Source organism: Osmia bicornis, chromosome 8 (assembly GCF_907164935.1).
Source record: "Osmia bicornis bicornis chromosome 8, iOsmBic2.1, whole genome shotgun sequence".
Classification (NCBI taxonomy): domain Eukaryota; kingdom Metazoa; phylum Arthropoda; class Insecta; order Hymenoptera; family Megachilidae; genus Osmia; species Osmia bicornis.
The window spans coordinates 10,361,854-10,383,181 of NC_060223.1; the positions used below are offsets into that span (position 1 = coordinate 10,361,854).

The 21,328-nt window shown below is 41.2% G+C and overlaps 1 protein-coding gene across 4 annotated transcripts in view; it reads left to right on the forward strand.

Annotated features, from left to right (window-relative positions):
* Window positions 1-21,328, forward strand: part of LOC114877651 (venom dipeptidyl peptidase 4-like) — a 111,307-nt gene that overhangs the window by 27,321 nt on the left and 62,658 nt on the right. The gene's annotated exons all lie outside the window — the stretch shown is intronic.

Consider the following 21,328-nt stretch of genomic DNA (forward strand, 5'->3'; position numbering starts at 1 on the left):
GTAAATGCAATTCTCAAAAGACATAGGGTTCTGCTATTGAAATCGATGAACTCACCTCGAGCCTTTCATTCTCCAAGTTTTCCACGGTCCAGTGAAACTAAGGATTCCGTTTTTCAAAGTTTACCTCTATATCGAATGAAACCGAACACTCGCTTTTCCAAAGTTTCTCTTCGTTAACTCGAACCTGGAGCTCTCTTCATTTTTCGAGTCCTCCACCTTTTATTAACCAGTAGTTGTTGAAGCTTCCAATCCCTTTTTTGTTAATTCAAGTCTCTTGGTTAATTTTAAAAGCATTGCTTTGTAGATCAAAGGAATTTTCTTTTCTTTATTCGTCAGAAAGTTGTTGGTATTCAAAATACTTTTACGAATGAAAATCTTATGAATGAAAATAAAAAGCTCTGAGCTAGGACGATATTGTAGGACAGTTGTTTTATCATCCTTGAAGCCCGCATTTGCATTTAAATGAATTGAACCACTCGCAGCAAGAATCAGCAGCATCTTTTTTTTTTTTAAACGAGAAGGGTGGATTATTTGACTGTCTTGGCTAGGAAACCGCTGACTTTCGTATTTTCTTGCTTTGTGAAAATAATATTCACAAAAACGCATGTATGAAAATAGCCGAGGAATAATATAGAAATTAAAATAAATTGCCATCCGTTTTGGAAGGGTGAGAACAGCCCTAGAAGTTGCTACTGTAAACTGTATTGCGGTAAAAAAGTTGAACTGGGCAACATGCATGTTTTTCAGTAACAAATTCAATGGTCTTTTCTGTTATATCAACCCCAGTATTAAATTGCAACCCTTTTTGTTATAATACAAGCAAAAACAGAGCAATTCATCAAAAAACTCATGTATTGTTTACAAACGAGTATTTCTAAAGTGTATATCATAAAAATTTTTTATTATCAAAAATGAAAAGGTAAATATTCTATTGGTATTTCATGTTGGGCAAACTCTGTTGTTCTTTTCTTTTTGTATTCGAGAGAATAATGAATGAGTTATCATTTTTCATTTACATGTGCAATATACCTTCTTTTTTTTCCCTGAAAATGGAGAAATCGGATTTATATCGGCAATTCGTCAATTTCGGTGTCGTGTAATTTGCGACGTTCGACGCGGTTCCCCAATTACGCGAAAGTAAACCAATTTTCCGGTGTTTTCACGCGAACACGGATTATCAAGTTTCGAAATTATATCGAGGCTAAAAGTTGGGAGCGTATCGCGTGGCAAATATACGCGTAGTAGAAGCACTTTTGCCCGAGTAGATTTTGAGAGCATATCGAACGTATCGGTGGCCTAGTTTAGACAGTAATAAGCGAGAAAAAGTGATAAAAATTATGGGATCGAAACTTTTTTTCCAGCCACACATTAGTCTAGCAAAAGAAACGTAGAATTTTATTCGAATGTAACGAAAATATCATATTTATTTAAAGAAAAATACTGGATGAATCTGTTTTGACGTTACCGTGTTACGTTTTACTCGTCGACCGTCTGATTTCGTATTCAAATTCCAAATCCAATAGGTGTATTTCAGAATCACATTGCGTTACGCGAGCCGCCCTTCTTTTTCAACATTCTGTCGGTGACTCGTTTTCTCGTTGGAACCTGTTCTTCTTTTCCTATTTCCTTGCATTTCGCTTCTCTCAGCACGGTTTCGCTACATTTGTACTGTAGGGGTTGCTTGAAACACCCCTCCCGTACAACTGACTGCCCCATGGCGCGTGTTACGCCAACGAACCGCGTCCCATCTTGTTACCGCTGCACGTGAAATCCTGAGTTATGTATGTCCAACCTGGTCAGCTGTTGGATTTCCGAACAGAGGATACACGCTCCGCTGTTCATGGCCCTTAACCCGTTTCAGTCTAGAAGAGTTCAATACCAAACGCCATAACACAATAATTATTCGTTGACAGAAGCACACTGATAATTTCCCCATCAATCTATACACGTTGCTCGCATAAAGAGAAAGCTTGGTTGCTTTAGAACAACATCGTTGTAGATAACAATAAGCTCGAAAGCTTAGCGAGTTTCACCGTGTTATCGCCATACAGAAACGCTGACTAATGTTACCGTACTGTACCGGAAATATGCATTGTATCTCGAATATAATTGCTTCGGGCGAGAACACGCGTTGATCCCGGACAACCGGGAGAGTAACAGATAAAATCTCGCTAAGGGTTTTGCACCCTTTGGACGGCGTCAACGGAATGAGAAACAAGGAAGGGGAAAATGATAAGGAAATTTTAGATACTCGTAAAATTACACTAGTAATTCGAGATAAGAAAAATGGGAGATATAGATAAGTGGAAAGCGTAATGGAGGGAGAAGGAGGAGGTAGGGATACAGTAGCTGTAATTTATGCAATTGGGACGAGCAGGTTGCAAAGGTGGTGGTAGCGATGGTGGTGGTGGTCGATTATGCGTAGTGCTGAATGGCGAGGAGGAATCGAGGAAGCTGAGCAGAGGGGTTGGTAGGCTACGTAGGCGATATGCACGTCAGGTATTATATGGTATTTAGGCATGCGTCTGTTGACCCCCAGGCGACCCTCGTTGGAATTATGTTGGAACACGTGGTTCCAAGAATATCGTGCGTACGGCCAGCTTTGACTACCAGATACCTGCTGTCTATGTTATGCATTAATGGGAATCTAGAGCAGATGCCAGCGAACGAGGTCATCTTTGCGTTTGCATGTTAATCGCTTGGATTTCGGAATTTCACAGCTTGCCTTAGTCAACCGAGCTTCCGTTTCAATATGTGCTTAGACTTTTCAATTTCAATTTATTTCCAATAATCCAACTGTTGAGTGGAAAGTGTTTAAACCCATAGCTAAATTAACAAAGTCATCAGCGCTTGCAATTACTAGCGAAGCTAGCCCATTTGAGAATCGTTGGAAAGGGGTGAGATTAGACGTCGAACTGTTCCGAGTCAAAGTTCCGAAATCGAATCCTCTCGTTTCCCAGGCGACTGCTTTAATCCATTAAGCGATCTGGGTCATCGACCGGTTCTTTCTAAGCCTAATATTCGAAACGATTAATAACAATTGTATCGAGATGGCAACGAGGAGAGAGAGAGAGAGAGAGAGAGCACTATGAATATCATACTAGCTAGAAAGTGTTATTCTCTTCTTATTGCCGAGAGAACTCGCCGCGTATAACGAGTCGCCTTCGGGCATACTGCTTCTCTCAACTATACGGAACAGTTAATGTTCAACGAAAGTGACTTTTTCTATTTTCTTTTTCTTTTCTTTTTTTTTTTTACACCGACCATGCTCAAAGAACGGCTTTTTCTCTTCATTCGCTCCTCGTTACCAACCCTTTCACCTATAATAGACTTTTATTCCCTCTTCAAATGGTACGCGAATATTGTTCGCCAGAGGTTTGAAATTTTCTGACTTATATATAATATTACTAATCTTGGGAAAATAAATTGAGGCGCATAAGTATTTTCATAATATTGTTCTCAATTGGTTCATCTCTTCCATTCGTTTCATTATTTTGCAAAAGTTTTTTGTCATCGAACCAAAACAAAGAAGAGCCCTTCCGGTTTTTCGTTTAATTTATTCATACATTCTTTGTAGATAAATGTTTCATTAAAATTTACGAGAACAAACTTTCCTCCATAATTTACAAGAGAAAACGTAAACATAGAGCCACGGGCTATTTGCAAACTGAATATTCATCCATAAAAATGACTTGTTAGATGTTTGAAGCGTTCTGACGAACCACCGGATAAAGAATTTTAATATTCAAATATGAAAGGGAACAGGGAAAAAGGTTCGATTAAATATTGAAGGCAATTGCGTTAGACTAGGTCGGTATTTTTTCCTTAAATCAAGAATATCCTTTTCTTCATATTTTGGCATTAAAACGGAACACCGAAGTTCCCAGCGCGGATGGGCGTGGTATTACCAGCTCGTAATTAATCATTCTGATTAATACCGTTTCGCGCAGTAATTAATGCATGTAATTAACGACAAATGTTATTATTATCGTCGAGTTAGTTGGAGGGGAAAAATTTGCAAACGAGGAGGAGTATTCGTTGACTGATTGAAAATAATCTCGTAAGAAGAAGGAGAAACAAAAACTGACGGTAATCCTGCGAGGAAGGAAAATCCCTGATTTAGTATAAAAGAGTAAACGCAACCTGGCTGAGAGAAATAATACTAATTGGAACGAGGGACGATACACAATGGACGTCTAATGAATTTCCGGTTGCCAGTGTACACGCGTAGGCAAGTTTGCTGATTATTGGAATTTTCCATGAGTGTGTTAGAGGGTGAGAAAGAGAGAAACAGAGAACGAGGTCGAGAGAGCGAACGAACAGGGAGGGCAGGTGAAAAAGGAAAACTACGAAAAAGAGAATATTGCTGTGCCACCATCCGGTCCTTGCATCATTAGAGGATGCTGCTACGTTTGTACGATAGCATGTCACGTTGCTCATCGCATAATGTGTACCTTCTGACTGGAGTTTTATCTATCGACGTGCACCGTGCGTGTTTAATGAAGTCACACGGTTCTGTTCAAACATTCAAAGTAGAAAATCGGTCTCGCCGCCATCTCGGCTCGTTAACGAACAACTTTTCTTCCATATTTTTTTATCTATCTACACTTCATTTCCTTGCTTTTCCACCTTTTTCCTCGTATAGGAAATTATTGATCGATCCATATCATACGAATAATAACACGGTAACGTTGTAGATTTTGAAATTTTTGGATATCATTCTAGTACGACTGTACCTTTTATTTCGTTTGCAAACGATTTTCCACTCGTTCCCACACCTGCACCTCTTTTCTTTGTTAAGTGTTGTTAGCGTAAGGGTGGTAAAGACGTTGCCACTCGGAAAGGTAATTGGACGAATTGTTGCAGACAAAGCGATGACACTTTACGAAGGAATGCGATTAAGATTTTCTCATAGCTGGTGAAAAAGTCTTGTTTACTTTCCCATCTGTCTTTCTCTCCAGCTGAGTTTACTTTGAGACAGGTTGCTTACGCAGGCTGCGCCAAGAAAAACTGTCGCATTAATTCGGCCGACGGGCCGGCTCATTAATTAATCATCACGTTTGCGGGACGTTGAATGCGAAATGGCCTTGCAGAGATTGAAAACGCGCAGTTGCTCTCTCGCACGCCGTAACAATGAACCATGGGGGGAAACGGTTGGCCGATTAAATTACCATGGAAAGCCCTTTGACAACGGCCACAAAGAACAACGAACTTATGCGAGCTTGTACAACGGCTTCTTGTCGAGAAGCCTCTAACGCGTTGATTGCCGTACCGGGCTAACTAACGCTACACATTTCAATACAGGTTGTCTCAAAGGATGCTACAAGTAAATGACAACAAGATCTGGTGTAGTGGTTGCATCGATTTTGAGTCGGGGAATATGTACTCGAACGACTGAAGCAGTATCCATCCACTTTATTTCTTCTTTTACTCGCTCCTCTTCTGATATTGGAATTATTCGATCTTGGTTATTTATGATCGGTTGCTTTTGCCTTGGGTTACCGATTTTCAATAATCGGATGCTGGTGAATTATGTATGGGGACCGATGAGATTTCGTATAATGTCAAACGTGCTTTGATTTCGCTTCGTGCTTACATTGTTACGTGCTCGAGAGCCTCTTCGTTTGTTATGCAACAAAATAGAGAATAGATGAATTGAAAAACAAAAATTATAAGCTGGACTTTCTATTAAAAATTTTTCTATCAAAAAATAGAGACTGCGTATTTCGAGATAAACTACACTTTAAGCAAGACTCGAGCTATAGCCGTGAATGGTAAAAGGAGCCGCTAAAAGGAAAGTTTATGGAATTAAAGAAGTTGTTCCGCGGTGGTTGGCCTCCCTTCAAGTAATCGAAAGGATTAAAGTTGGAAGCAGCAAAGGTTACCGATCCTCAAAGTTTTTGCTTTTATTCACGATTAACGGCAAATCAGTGGTCGAATCGAACGCGAACACGCTTCAACCAACAGGATCAAAACTATCCTGGCTAACTCACTGGGTATACCTATCTTTGAAGTTTGTAATCGTTGAACCAAGGGTACATATTTCAATGCCAGCTACACGCGAACGAACGAACGAGCGTTTCAAGATTGCTTATCTTAATTATAAGACCGCTGACACGGTCCTGAAATTTATTTGCCACTGGCAATGAGTTAGATTGATGACTCTTTTATTGTTCAATTTCCACGATTTCTTGCCTACGTTTCGCCCTGTAATTTCGAAACTACTGAAACCCCTGAAACGTGTAAAATATACTTTGCAGTTATACTTGGTTTTCGTGCTGCTCATTTCGCTTAACAATCGGATTATGTTCTTTTCATTCATTAAATATTCATTAAATTTCGCAGCTTTATATTTTTTGCATCAGCTGCTTTCATCATCAACATCAAAAGTTTCCCAACTATTTAAACGACTAATTTGTATAATAGCATGTTGAGAAGATTACTTATGATGTTTTTTTGAACAGAAAAATATTGGAATTAATTTGCATGGTGAAAATAAACGGAGGAGGAGGAGGTGGAAGGGGTTGGTCGATAGTTTTGCGGGAGGTGGACACACGTGTCGTTGGTCGACAGGTGCGAGGAACGTTTGAAAAATTGCCGATGATTCCGGGGCCACAGCACACCGTCGAAGCGAAGAAATTAATCCGGGACTTAAACGTACGTCACACGTCCCGTAGCCAATTTTCATGATGCATTGCCGGTAGCAACGCGTATGTTGCCAACCCCTTCGCTTCCGAAGGTTTCCGCTTGTTTCGACCGGAGGATATTGACCCGAACCAAGAGATTTTTGCCCCTCTACGCGGCTGGTAATTAGCCACGCCATAGATCTTCCTTTGGAAACGTACCTGTATATCCTCATTTTGAATGTAAAAAAGGGATGTACCTTTTCGACGTGTTTGCACGAAACTAATACGTTGTTTGATAAGGGTGGAAACAGAGTTTCCTGCCATTAGCTTTGCCTTTCACTTTGATATTAGATTACTCGCTTACCAATGAATATTTGCATCGTGATAAAGTACTTATCCAAGATAATTCATCATGCGAGTAATTAGTTCGCATCGTAGATTAGGTACCAGGAGGCAAGAGACAAGTTTGATTAATTCCAATGTATAAAGGATCGTTTCACGCCGAGTAGAATCGGTCGAACGTTCCTTGTGAAGTTCGTTTGACTTCCTTGAAACGTTTTTGCGACCAGGACTTCAGTTTCGCCAAGTTGTCGTTCTAGTTTACGCGAAGTACATAGACAGGCAGTCGGGAAATTTGTTGACGAAAAAGCAGTGAATCTCTGGCAGGAAGCCTCAGTCAGTCAACTTCGAGGACAAGCTCGAGCTTACGCGAGCCAAGTTACGCTTCATGTGGACAAAGTTATACTCGTTTTCGCGATTCTGATTCTCGCAAGAAACATTGGAACAAGGAAACGGCTTGAAATTCTCTCGTTTCACTGTCGATTCTCCGCTGCTCTTTCTCGCAGTTAATTCGCAAACGAGCACGCGATGAACACCCAACTCTCACGTTATTACTCTCTCCTCCCTTTTATGTCCCGAATTTTCTGTGCCGGCAAAAATGAATATTAAAGTTACCTTATCATCTGTTTTCACTCGTACCGTAGAGTTTCGTGGCTAATGGAAAAATTTGGGAAAGTTTTTCACTTGGCATTTTGAATTGTCCTAAGGGTGAGTTACCCTGCTGCGCACGAACGCGACGCGTTAATTAATGGTACAAACTGCTAACGAACATAGTTATTAGTTGGCAGGCAATCAAGAAACTCTGCAAATCACTGTCCTAGAGTAGAGCATTCGATCTATTTGCGGTGTTGTGGATCGATTCGATTCTGCTCGTCGATCTCAAGAGGCTTCTTCGATTATTCGGCGACGGTGTTTCCGCTTCGAGTGGTAATTCCCTCTTTGTACTACGATTAGAGATTAACAATAGAAGCCGCGGTAACGAGCGTACTTCGTCCTTCGTGGAAGGGATTAAGATGTGCTCGGTAGCACTCGGTGGTGAGTCGTAGGCGCGAATCGCAGGCATTTTGTGAAATGCAGCACCGTTTTGTGGAAAGCTAGGGGGCTAGAACCGCGGAATATTGCGTTAATTAGTTAATTCAGGCATTGAAGGGTGCGCGAGCGAAAAGTGGAGGATGCCAGCCGCGAAAACACGGCTGGTGCCACAATCCGCTTCCTCGAAGTTGAATAAATTTTCGCGCCCTGACGGCTGTTCTTTGGTCCTTTTTCTTTCGATGAGTCGAATTAAATGGAGAAATTGAGCTGCGACTTTTTCGTCGCGATATTCTTTTAATATTTCCACCGCCGCGTTTACCTCTTGTAATTCAAACCTCCAATGTTATTATACTTTTGCTCGAAACTCGTTCGATCATTGCAAATATTTGCAATTCCATCCAATTTTGTGGTGTTTAATCAACTGCATGCGTAAAAAATCAGCCGTAGAAGTCTGTCTAAAATGAGATTTTATATTGTACTGGAAACCTGATCGAAGAAGCGACAGAAATATTCGAAATAGTGTGTTCATGCGAGAGACGAGATTCTCTAGAAGAGAGAATTCATTTTCATCGAGTTCGTTCATTAAAAATGTGTGTTGCGTGCGATACGAGGACTGAAATGTTTGCAATTAAATTGTCATATCCGCGAAACTACCAGTTTCATTTAGTTTCTCGATTTTCTCGATGGAATTTTTTGCAATGTCTCCATTGATTGGCACTTTGCGAAACAAATTAGCAATAACCTACCCTTTCACGAATATTCTTTCTTTTTCGTTGAATTTTCACCCCGTAGTATCGGGTTCAATTGTCATGCATAGAACGAAGGGTGAAACGTGATTCAGATTTGGATTTTGAAAATTATATGAAATTAAACGTAATGGGAAATCGAAACGAGCGACGAGTCACGAAAATTGCTGCTGTTGAAAACCTGTTCGTATAAAGTTGAGAACACGTTTGCTTCGACTTTGATTCCACCAGTGATTTGTAGAAGAATATAGCGGTATGTGAAACGACTAAATGAAAGAAACGAAGAGACAGGGAGATCCGAGAGATCTCTCAATAAGTCTGCTGCTGATTAATTTTTTATTTAAAATGCGGAGGTCGGTTGGAGTGGATGTCGTTGTTAGCATGTCTATTCGTCGGCTAACGAAGCATCCGTCATCTCGAGATCGAGACCGTACACTCGAGATTGCCCGAAGCTATTCATTATCATAATCAGCTCGTGTTGCGTTCGTCGATCCGATTCCCAAGACAGAGTACACGTTAATGGGCTCCATACCAGGCGTAAGATTAATACAAGGCTTGCTCGAAGGGGGAACGAAGCTACTTCTCTGTCATACGGAATTGCTATCTCCCCAATTCATTCAGGGAGGGAAAGTCGTAAAGTTTGTACACCGACCGGCTGCCTGGATCCAGGAGACGAGCAGACGTGGAATTTGATGGCGTCCCGAGTTCTCGACCGGGAAAATGAGCTCTGGCAAACATGACCAGGAGCTGGAAACGTCTACTCGAAAATTTCTCCGAGGAAAGTAACCAACCGACTATACGTGCGTCGGCTGTTAAAACATCAAAAGAGTTTATTCTTCAAGTTCGGAAAATTATTTCGGTAACAATCTTTTCGACCGGAATAAATTGCCGGACGATAAATCCGACACGAAAGCTAGTTCGCCAAGGTCTGATGCTAATCTCTGTCTAAAACATAAGACTTTATTCAGAAACGAAGTGTAATTCCGTTATCGGGACATCCATCTGCAAGTATCCGTTCAATTTCAGTCTGTGTCCGGCGTAAAATTGCCGGGAAATGTGTTCTGAACGACGCGACGGTGATTCGAACGGAAAAGGATCGCATGAGGAAAGCAATTAGTTTTGCCTGACGCGAGAACGAGGAACAATTGGAGGAACACCGAAGGTGTTCGATGCAACGAGGCATTGCATGACAAGGGTAATTGGTTTCACGTGAACCGCCCATTGATAATTTTTTTCTTATACTATTACAAGAAAAAGGAAAAAGAGAAAAAATAGAAACATGCATTCCGTTGAATTTATTGAAATTTACATAGCTCTCTCGTGACTCGGTTACGAGAAAAGTTTCCCGATTTACGGCTAACAAATTGCACTGATTCTTAAAAGAGAATTAAGTTGTCGTACCTTTTCGAATGGAATTCACACTCGAGCCGAGTGTAAAATTATTTATTAACGCAGACGATCTTCCGTTTAATAACTCGGTGTCGTTGAAAAGTCTCGAGATCGAAGTGATCCGTGAATTTTTCACCGAATATAAGAGGCCGAAAGGTGAAGCTCCTATGCATTTTTGATGCACATATGCAGCGAGGGGAAAATGCAGACTTCGTACATTATTTATTGGCACGCCATCCTTCTTCTGTATGTATCATGCTGCGAGGCAACAATGTTTAACGCGATGAAACTTGAAATCGCTTGGTATCGCTCGTTTCATTGATTTTGAAATGAATTTTCTTTTCGATAATCAGCGAAAGGCAAGCGGAGCATCGATCGAGCGTGAATTTTCAAGGGAAATAACCCGGTGCGTGTTTCATTAAACAAAATTGGAAGGTAGAGCGAGGTAGAGTTTGAAATTCAAGCTGGTAAAATTCGCACGATTCGAATCGAAGTTGTAATCGGGGTATGTCTGAGCTTTCGGAAGGTGAATCTCGTGTCAGAGGAACAGGTGCTCGAGATCAGCTATCCCATAGAAGAGCCGAAGATCCTCCAACTGCCAGAGTTTCTCCATCGAATCTCAAGGTTATTTACATATTTTCTGAGAACGCTTGCAAACTTAATTTAACCCTCGTGTGCTTAGGGGGATACTCATAACAGCGGCTCCCTAATACCTTCATCTTACCGGTTGAGCAATTTGTATTCATGTTTTTTTCATGCGACCCTACTTTGGCCTTCGTGAAACTTGGACCACGTGGAACACGTGGAATCCCATGAACCCTGTTTCGATGAAATATCCGGCAACCTTTCTACTGAACTCGTTACACCCGACTACGTTCAACTTGTACCATAAACGTCGAAAAATTGTACCACGCTCTTTATCTCTCGAAATCGCTCGTTTTCTTAATATCTCATAGAAAGTTTCTGGTTTCTCGCGTGGGTGTGGGTACAATTAAATCGTCAGGGTTTTTCGGACAGCGATGCATTTTTCGATTTTCTCGTTCGTAGCACGTGTTCAAAAGGGAGAGTCGATTGTTCGTGCAGAATTTTGAAATATTCACCGGCGCCGCAGCTGGTCTGATAAAGTTCGCGTTCCATCCGGTCGCTGCGGTTCCATTATTTTCCTCCTTTTTTTTTCATCTCTCGATTTTTTCGAGAAAAGTGTGTGTCGTGACTGAAAATAGAAGAAAAAAATGACGTGTTTCACAAGGGGATTTTACATTTTTTTCCCCCAGCAAGTAGGAACTTTAAAAATTTCAAAGACCTTGAATATATTACCGCACACGATTCATTTTATAACCACCGACTCTTCTCAAATAATTTAAAAATAATTGCCAGCTATGCGAATTTCCAAGGGGCCTGTCGAATTTTCAACGCTGAAAAATGTGGCCAGAATTCCCGTGGAACTGATAACGGGCTTCTCGTGCACCAGGCACTTCTTGTGATTTACATTGGCCCATTTCGTCGGAATTTCTGACCGACCTCAGCCAAATCATGTTCGACTATAAGCGGCCTGCAAAATCCTCCTAACCCTTCTCTCGTGTCGTCGTTAATTAACAACGATTCCCTATTGCGTTAGGATTTTTAACAAAGAAATACGAAAGGTGTCTGTGTGTACAGTCGATTGTGAATGATTTTTTTTCCATTTGAAAGCCGCGGAGAACACGAATGTAAAACGCTTTTCTCCGTATCGATCAGGCCGCATGACAAACCTCGTCGGCGGATACCACTGTCCGATTGTTTCCAACAAAAGGAAACAATTTGCATGCACCTAGGCTGGTGAAAAAGAGACGGTATGAAAGAGAGAAGAGAGACAAAGCGATTGAAGTCGTGCTATCGCAAGTGGTTTACGTTGTAAAGCGCCAACCTCGATTGCGACAGTTTTATTCGAATTGCTGAATTCATCGTTTCGCGGTGACCACGGTTATCCCGGACCGTTGGATTCTTGCTTTGCCTATGAAAGCGACGAAACCGACCCGCGCTACGTTACGACGCAACTTGCATCGGTTATTTTGAATCTCTCGCATTTTTTTTTTTTCGATGGCGTCAATTTGAAACCGTGCAATCGGAGAACGGTGTAAATCCAGAGTTACGTGTGTTTTTAAAAACGAGACTTTTCACGTTGGTCGAAATGTATTTAATTCATGTATGTATACCGTACGTACGGGCGTGCACACCGTGCTACGGTACACTGGATAGTTGATAATCAGTCGTTTCGCATTGTCAAATACGCGAAAATTGGTCGGGAAAATGTAAACACGAAAAACACACAATAACGCAGAGCGAACGAAGGAGGAGAACGGAGAGGAGGACAGGGAGGTTTGGGGGGTCGTATTTATCACGTAACCCCAATTTCATCGTCGCGAGCTATGAATTCCATACGCTGAATGCGCTATGCATTATGTATCCTGGAAATGTGTAAACTCGCCGAACAGAATTGCCTGCATTTATTGCGATTTAACACGCTCCCTTGAATAAAACATCGCCGCCTAACGACCGTCATTGCCGGCCATTTTTATCAGTTTTTCCTTGAAAAATCAACGCCTCTCGTTCTCTTCAAAATTATCCTTTCTTTTCATCTTCGAACCATTACTCGAGTGCCGTGCAGTTAAAATCTTATCTAAACGCGGAAGGTTCCCTGTCCAAGTTTCAGCTTTGCTGACGTTCGTCGAATTTTTGAGGGAAAAGGAAACCGACTCGAGCTATTTCTCAAATTGTCCGGTAGACTTATCAGTCGACTTGCGGGAGAAGGAAGAGCGCGATCCCATCGATTCGAGTATGTATGTATTCGAGTGCACTGGAATATGCCTGGAGAGTCGATCGAGTAAGGGATGGGGCTCGTTTCCATTCAGTCTTGAGGCACCAGACTTCGATTTTCAAGTGACCACTCCTCCTGAGAGGATTACATTTTCATCAAACTTCAAACTTTCAATTGATACGTCATACATACCTATGTGTTACTCTCTAGTACTTGGCCCATTTGATATACAACAAGGTAGTAATTATATTTGAGATTAGAAAAATCCTACCTACCGAAAGCGTACTCGATCAATCAGCGTCCCTTTCTCAACCTTTCCTTGACCTCATCGAGCCCGGTTTTAGTCACGCCCTTAAACCATGCATGCTCCAATCGATCACCCTGAAAATTAATCTCGAGCTCAACAGTCTTCTTAAGTAGTATCCCAACGATCATCGAATCCATCATTCGTTTCTATCTCGACAACTTTCCGCAGTAATTCACGCGTTCTCCTCCCTGGTTTTTGTTCTTTATAATATATCGTTACACCTTTCACACCATCCTCGAAAAACAATTTCCTCCCGGACATTAATCTAGCGGGAAAACAGTGGTGCGGTTAAATCGCGAATCACAAAAGCACTGGAAGCAATGTACAAGATTAATGGACGAAGATTATTGCGACTGTAAAGAGGATCTTCGCTTCTGCGAACGATGCAACCGCTAAAGACAATATCGACAAAAATAAATAGATGTTCGATCATCGGGCGACATTTTATCGCGTATCCTGTCCAAACGAGTTAATTGCAAGCTCGGATAATAAAGGCACGATTTAAAACGCAATGTAATCCGCGCACTTTGGCCGTCATCCAAATGCACCCTCCTAAATGCGGCTGTACGCGCGAACTGCGTACTCCTTACTTACTTTTCCATCTAATTTACATTCCACTGGCAACGCTGCTGCTCGCGGAAGAGATCGTTTTTCCTCTTAACCAAAATGCAACAACCAAAACTTTCCACCGATAATACCCGGATAGTGATAAGACTGTGTTCTTTTACCAAATTTTTCAAAAGGTTCCGAGGCTGGTATTATTTTCCGAGTTACAGATAAGGTACAGAAGTTTGCAACTTATGAAATCGAAGCAATTCGAAAATCTTTGGAAAATGGACGAACTGAAAGATAAAGGATGCCAGGAATCCTAGTCGAAATTTACCAAATGAAAAGTTTCGAAGTTGAAGAACTTGGAAAATATGAAAGTCTTTGAAAAGTTAGGCAATCGTGGTGTTAAATTTAGTCGCGTTAAATAGCGTGCATGTAGAAAAAGTCGAAGCATAACAAATCTATCGAAGGCAAAAGATCGTTCATCGAAGCAGGGGGTAGAACGATAAAACATCGCTGTTCCGAGGCGTTTTACCGGGGCTTTAAACATTTTATTTATCGAGGGTGTATCGATCTTGTCGACGGGAACGCTGAAAATTCCATGCTTTTTATCGGCCACGGTCTGATTTATTTCAAGAACTAGCCTCGCTGTATGAGCCACTTCTGTTGGAACGATGCCAGCCGAAGTGAATAGCTGTTGGCTCGCCTCTGGGAAATTAAGTGTGTACACGGAAAAACGCGCGAAACCGAAAACGTCGCGCCTAGATCCGCGACAAAAGGTCACTCCCTGTGGAAACAGTTTAGTAGCATCGTTCGATGCAGTTCCATTGTAATTCCAACTTCTGGTCAGCAAAGAGCTGACCGTCGAGTATTCCGAATAATTGCAATAAAGTATATGCGAGTTTTACCGGGCTACTTGTTCGATCGCGAAACGAGCTTATTGAATTCTGGCGACGAAGCTTTCTAAATCGAGTTTCGCAAGCCGGCGGCTGAAGTTGGTGTATTAGGAAAATGCAAAAGTTCTAGGAAACGTTTCGAAAGGATCGTGGAGGAACGGTGGCGGGGGGATTGGGAAAATAGGTAAGCAGAGTTTGATCGTTTCGCGGATTTGCCTTTATCGGGCCGTATGGAGAATTTCTAGAACGTTGGGACAATTTCCCTTTTCCTTTTTTCTGCCCGCGGATCAACAGTTATTATCGATGCAAAGCGCAATTTGCATTCGGTGGTTGCAACGACAATTGCGTTTATTAAACGATACGGAACGCTGGACGCGATTCTAAATCGCTATTCCCACGGCATTGCTCATTAAACGAACTTTCCACCACGTGAAAACGCAATTTGACCCGTCACCTTGCTAATGAAAACACGACGAATAAAGACAGCGATCCGACCCGGAGTCGTTTCCTATTAAACGCGTTATACCTTACTTTGCGATAATTTACTGCTTGCGATAGCAGTCGGAATTATGCAATTTAATATTTTCCAAGTAGGTATTCCATCCTTGTGAATCGTGTATTAGTGGTAATACGTGGAGTTTCGAATGGAGCTTTGATACAATCCACGCGCGCTTTCAAAAATCTACCGAAATATCGAGCGGACTAATTTGCTAGTCGTAACACGGATCCGCTTATCTCTTGAATAAAAATCAGCATGTTCAGAGGTATGGAAGTACCGTGGCGATTTTTCGAGCCGTTCTGCAGACCCGAAATGGTGGTAAACAAATTTTATCGTTTAATCGCTCCGCGACAGCCGTTCGTTTCAAAATGAGCGAAACGTGAAATAAATTTAATCGTTTAGTCGCCGTTGCCAGCCGGAACGCGAGCATCGATTACCTTCTACCGAATAATTATTTGTCGGGAGTTACACGTCGAATGAAATTTCACCTGTGAACGAATACTTGCTGACAGTTGGATGAGAGGGCGAAAGTTTGCCGTGAATATGAAATATCGTCGTTTCCATTCCTCTGTTTTATCCATCCAACTCGTAACCAGTCACTTTGTGTGCATGAGCTAGATACAATGTTAGTTCAAATTATTTCTCATTAATTTCCACTCCTCGGTAAGCACTGAGTTTGCAATTAAAAAATAATCTCGTAACTATTTCCAACCGGTTTCTACGATTCAACTGATCGTAAAAAATACCTCTGAGTAAATGCAACGAGAAAAACATTTTTTTAGCGTTCGGTATATCGGATTTTTTTTTTATGCTAAAATGTAACCGAGAAAGTTTTCTGTAAACCCGTCGTGTCGTAAAATGTCTAACGAAGTCGGATAACTTTCGAAAAAGAAACGACCTGTAAATTCTTGGCAGACCACCTACACCTTTCAGCCATCCTGCCAACCCTTAATTCTCACTGATCTGCCATGTTTAAATTTTTAAGGGTTGCCTCTCAAAGCACACGATTAATCTTAAGTGTATGCAAAACTTGATAGACGGAAATCATTTTTTTTTCTAGAGAATTATTATTTATCCGTGCGAAGTGAATATTTGTAAAACAGATATTTTAACTTGATTTAATGTATTTTCTTGGTGATGTATAGCAGTTGGTAAATGTACGACGGTCGATCAAGCTTAAACGAGACGTATGGAATATTTTCAACGAATTTCTATGGATATCGTAGTGGGTGGTAAACGGGAAAAGTAGAACGCACTTGCGATAAATGCCGTGCTAAACTGTGTACATTCGAACGTTTCAAAGCGTTTCCTGAAACTTTTTCATCGTTCCCGATTCCAGAAAAGAATTCCAATGTAATTTCTTTCGATTCACGCTAAAAAAGGAAATAAAAGAAGAAGAAGAAACTTCACCTTCCTTCAGCTTTATCTATAAACGGAACATCAGCCGCGTAGCAATCTTTTGATTTATGACCTGTGTTTCGCGGGAAACAGAAAATTATTTTCAATTTACTCCCCTGATCACAAATCCTTAGATTTACAAATATCAAAGGTTCACAGATTCTTTGATGTTTATTTGAAATTCATTCAAAGATTCTATCCTTTTTTCTTTTCTCTTTCGAACGTCTTTTGAAACGCTCTGTTGCTTGCTAGATTTCATAGAGTTCTTTGAGACCTGTCTAGTAGAGAGATTTTGAGATTCCTTTAGACTCATCGGATCTTTTCAAGGTTTTTCGATCGTTCAAGCCTTTATATATATATATATATTGTATATACATATAGATTCCTCGGGATTCCTGGAATTTCTTTGAGATTCCTCGACTGTTCGAGGATCTCTCGAGGTCCCTTCTTGTCTCTTAGGGGTTTTTCTACCCTCTTGAAATTTCCTTTAGATCTCTTGAGATTTTTCCCTGAGATTGACTGAACAAACCTTTGGATGTGATGTACCTTTCAAGTCGCTCCCAGGAATTACTCAATTAGAATTTAAATTAATTTAAATTCCTTGTATCCAAACCCTCGGGGTCTTAAATTTCTAGGAAAGTTAAATTTTTAATTTGTAGCTTCAGTCTAGGTCCCAGAAATCTTTGATCCTTTACCTACGTATCAACAAACTCGTTTTAAACATTCATAGCGATTTTCCTACCCTCCCGAGGGAATCCTTAAACGGTGGTGGAATACGATCTCTATTGACTGGTTGTTGAATTAGGGAGCATAGGAAAGTTTGAGCGTATAGAGACGTCTGTATTACAATAGAAGCGGGGCCAGGATGCTGGTAGGTGGGAACACGTGAGTTGTGGTTATGCGGTATGCGGGCATGCGAATAACCGGAGGGAAGATTGGCTCGCATGGCCGCCATTGAATAGAGCGTTTGTTAAAACGATCGTGCGAAATGAACCGACGAAATTTCCTCGCGACTCGGCCACACGTCCCACCGAACGCTTTTAATAGCTCTTTCATCGCGACTTTCGACGAGTTTCCCTACCGTTAAACACCGAATCTGGGAGCATAACATTTGTCCCACCGACGCGACGCGACGCTTCGATCCAGTTAACCAACTGAATATCATTTGTTTCTTCATTATTACTAATTGCCGGTCCTATTATAGCTACCGAGACAACAATACGCCGCGCCGGTTAAGTTGATAATATCCAAAAATGGAATGTTAATTGCTCGCTTTAGAATTTCACCCGCCTAGCATCTAATTGAGTTACAAATAGAATTGTGTACCTATCGCAAATAAATGAAGGTGTTTCTTCTTCCAATATCGTCCAGCAAACAGGAAACAGTCTAAAAATCATCTCCAATCCGCTTCTATCCGCAATAGTCTCTCGATTCGGCGCGCCCACAGGGATTTCCGGGCTCAGAGCCGACTTTGATCCTATGGTCAATCGCGTTCGGAGTTCCTCATCCTCTCTAGTCCTTCAGATTTACCAGGACGAATCTGTCGGTGGTTCTCGACGGAGTAAGCTAGGGACTTAATGATTTTTGGACGACCCGTACTATTCCGTTATATGACGCTTAATTCTAACTTTTGAGAAATTACGAAATTGGTGGCTGTAGGTACGGGGTTTTTTCTTTACCATGGAACACGAGGGGTCAAAGTTAGTTTTCGTAGCCGAATGCATTAAGCAATTGAATCACGGCGACGACGAAGTCGTCCACGTGCGTTTTTGCTACCGAGCGCATAAATATTACCGCGGAATCGCAACGTTCTCGCCGATGATTTATCGCTTTTGCGTTCCTTTGCCACGTCTCGATCTAGAATTTCCAGGACACCTCGAGTGCTGGAACCTCCGGTAGCTATGGAAATGCTTTCGCTAATGGTCGAATCGTTCTCGAGGACTTGTACAGCAAATTCAACAGACGATGATACGTTTCACGACTCGATTCGTTACGCTCGACACCATTCGAGGTAACAAGGATTAATAGATCGTAAAATTTGTGTAGCGATGCGTTTCAACAGACTCAGTGGTTGTGATTTTTAAAGGAACAAACCAGTATTAAGCGAGAGGTTTCCGTTTCTCTCGCCGGGATTATCCGAGAGGGTTGACGAGGTGGGCGGTTTCCTGAATTTTGCATAAGTACAAGACATGCTGCTGCGTAATGCGGGAACACCGCACACGTCCTTATTTCGGTAAAGCCAGGTTTACTGTCCTCTTTTGTATCCCACCAAAGCCTCGCGATTTCGTCACCTTAATACACTTGAGCCTCCTGACACGTCTTATGTATCATACGTTATTTGTCAAGTATAATAATGAAATTCTTATAAATCTTATAAATCTGGAAATGTTCAGGTCTTAATTAGCATCATTGAGACTTCAGTCGTTTTGAGATAATATGAACAAAAAAGGGAAGAAAATCGAAATCTTGGAAATGACGAGAAAGTCACGTCTTCTCGAGAAAGATTATACGAAGAAAAGAGGGAACTGGTACTGTTATTTAATCTGATTTAATTAAACCGTATACCGTATAATTATGTTGTTCCTTCTTGAAATATACACATTTCGTTTCTTCCTTTCAATATTGTTGTTTACCTTCGAGTTCGCGGCGAAATTATTCCCAAAATGGTAATGTTAATAATATCATGGCACGGCTGAAGAGGTGGGTAATATTCGTGGATACATAATAGAGCAGTTTGCAGGCAAAGAAGATGAGATTAACATATCGACGAATTTGTTAGTTAAATGAGCTACCGCAGGCGAACGTCGTTATTATGTATTAACGAGTTCTAGCCTGGGTTAAAATTTAAATAAGTAGATGACGGAGCCGATATTCGAATGAAAATCCAATTCACAATTTATTTTTTATTTATTACATCAACGTTGCTATTCGGAATAAGAGCGCAATAAATCCTGAAATTTTAACAATAGAACAGTGCTAAAACACAGCTGAATTACAAAAGTTTCGTGGTAAAAAGAGAAAGGAAGAAAAGCGAGAGAAGAAAGCAACGGAACACGAATCGTGAAATACCGTGGTCGGTTTTGGTAAATAACAGGCTGGTGAACGTTGAACGAGAGGATCCTTTTTGCATTTCCAACGTTGCACTGTTGACACAGCGTTTTCTCCGCTGCCAGGGGAAGAATCCTGTGTCGCAATTTTTTTTCCCCCTTTGCGATGCAGATCATTTTTCGATAAAAAAGTATGGCTAGTATCCGTTCTGCGGAGATTGAACTAAAAAAAAGGAAGTGCGGCGTTGCTTTTTCGAGCCAATTTATGTCACAGCTTCTTTTCCAAACGCACATGATGTTTCATTAACCATTGAATTTTTATCATCTGTACTTTGCATATCGTCCAGTATAGTGAATTTTGTAGTTAAATGTAAATTAAAAATTTTTCTTCCTTTTGAAGAAAATTCCCTGAATTCCGCGTGATCGAGATTATTCAAAGTGACCAATGGAAGCCCAATAGCGCCACCCTCAAAACAACCCTCGAGCGATAATCGAATCGTAACCGAGTAGATAATCGAAGGGTCGTGGAAGCAAGGGCAAGGAGGGATGCTGGCATTTAGAACACGTGGCCAGTCATGATTTTCCCTTTGCTGAAGGGAAAGTTGCGAACGCGTGATCGAACTTGAAAACGCAATTACTGGAAAATAACCGCAGCGGTAGTGGTTACGTCTTGTGCGTTCACCAGGACAGTATTGATCTTCTGCGTATTTCCCACCATCCTCGCCTATCCCAGCTTCGCTCTTCTGCGTACCAACCCTGTCGACGTATTATCATCCCCCGAAGGACGTTTTGTTTAGACGCAGGCCGCTTTTCCTGGGGACCGATCAATTAATTAGCTGGCGAGAAATTGACTTGTTCAGACAGTTCGAGAGGGTTGAATTAAAACCCTGCTTCCTTCCTTGATTTTCATAATTATTTCTTTGCTCTTACATTTGTTAGTTCTATGATTATCCTTCACCTTTAGTCTTGTTTAACCGGTTAGAGGTTGTTCCTTGGAGGGTTGTTCATTTTATGCTAGTCTTTTTACGATTATTCCTCGTCGTTCGCGTTCATGCTGACGAGAATTTGTTTGAGCAGAAAACAGGAAAGTTCTTAATTCTCTTCGCGGATTCAATGTTCGATTTTAACGATTACTTTTTATCGTTTTATCCCTGCCTTTTGCAACCGCACCGAGTTGTCGACGACGTGAAGCACTCTTGAAGAATTAAATTTCTCGCGGTTTATAGACTCGACTACTCTTTTCTTCGATTCCCTAGATCGTGCGTTCTCGCATTCTTTTTTTCCATTTTCCTTTTTTCATTTATTTATTTCATTCGGTCGTTCCGTCACGTTATATCTGCCCATAGCACGACTCGTTATGGATTTTATCGATCGCGAGAATTTTTCCACGGCAGAAATTAAATTGCTACCGGATTGCAGAGCGTTTAATGCTTATAATTTTCTTGCTTTAGTCGCCGGTGCAGGGTGGAATGAATAATTGATACAGGTAACAGAAATGTCGTTCGTTCCTTGCTACCGTTTCTATCTTTTTTTTCGAACGCTTTATTATGGAAATATTTGACAATTTAGCTTTCATTCTTTTACTTTCAATTTCCTAGCAAACGATAAAGATACACACGATCGCTAATTGAAATTTCCCAGCCGATCGTTTCCTTCCTTTTTTCGCTGCAGTTGAAATTCTCGGATATTTTTTTTCACGAGAA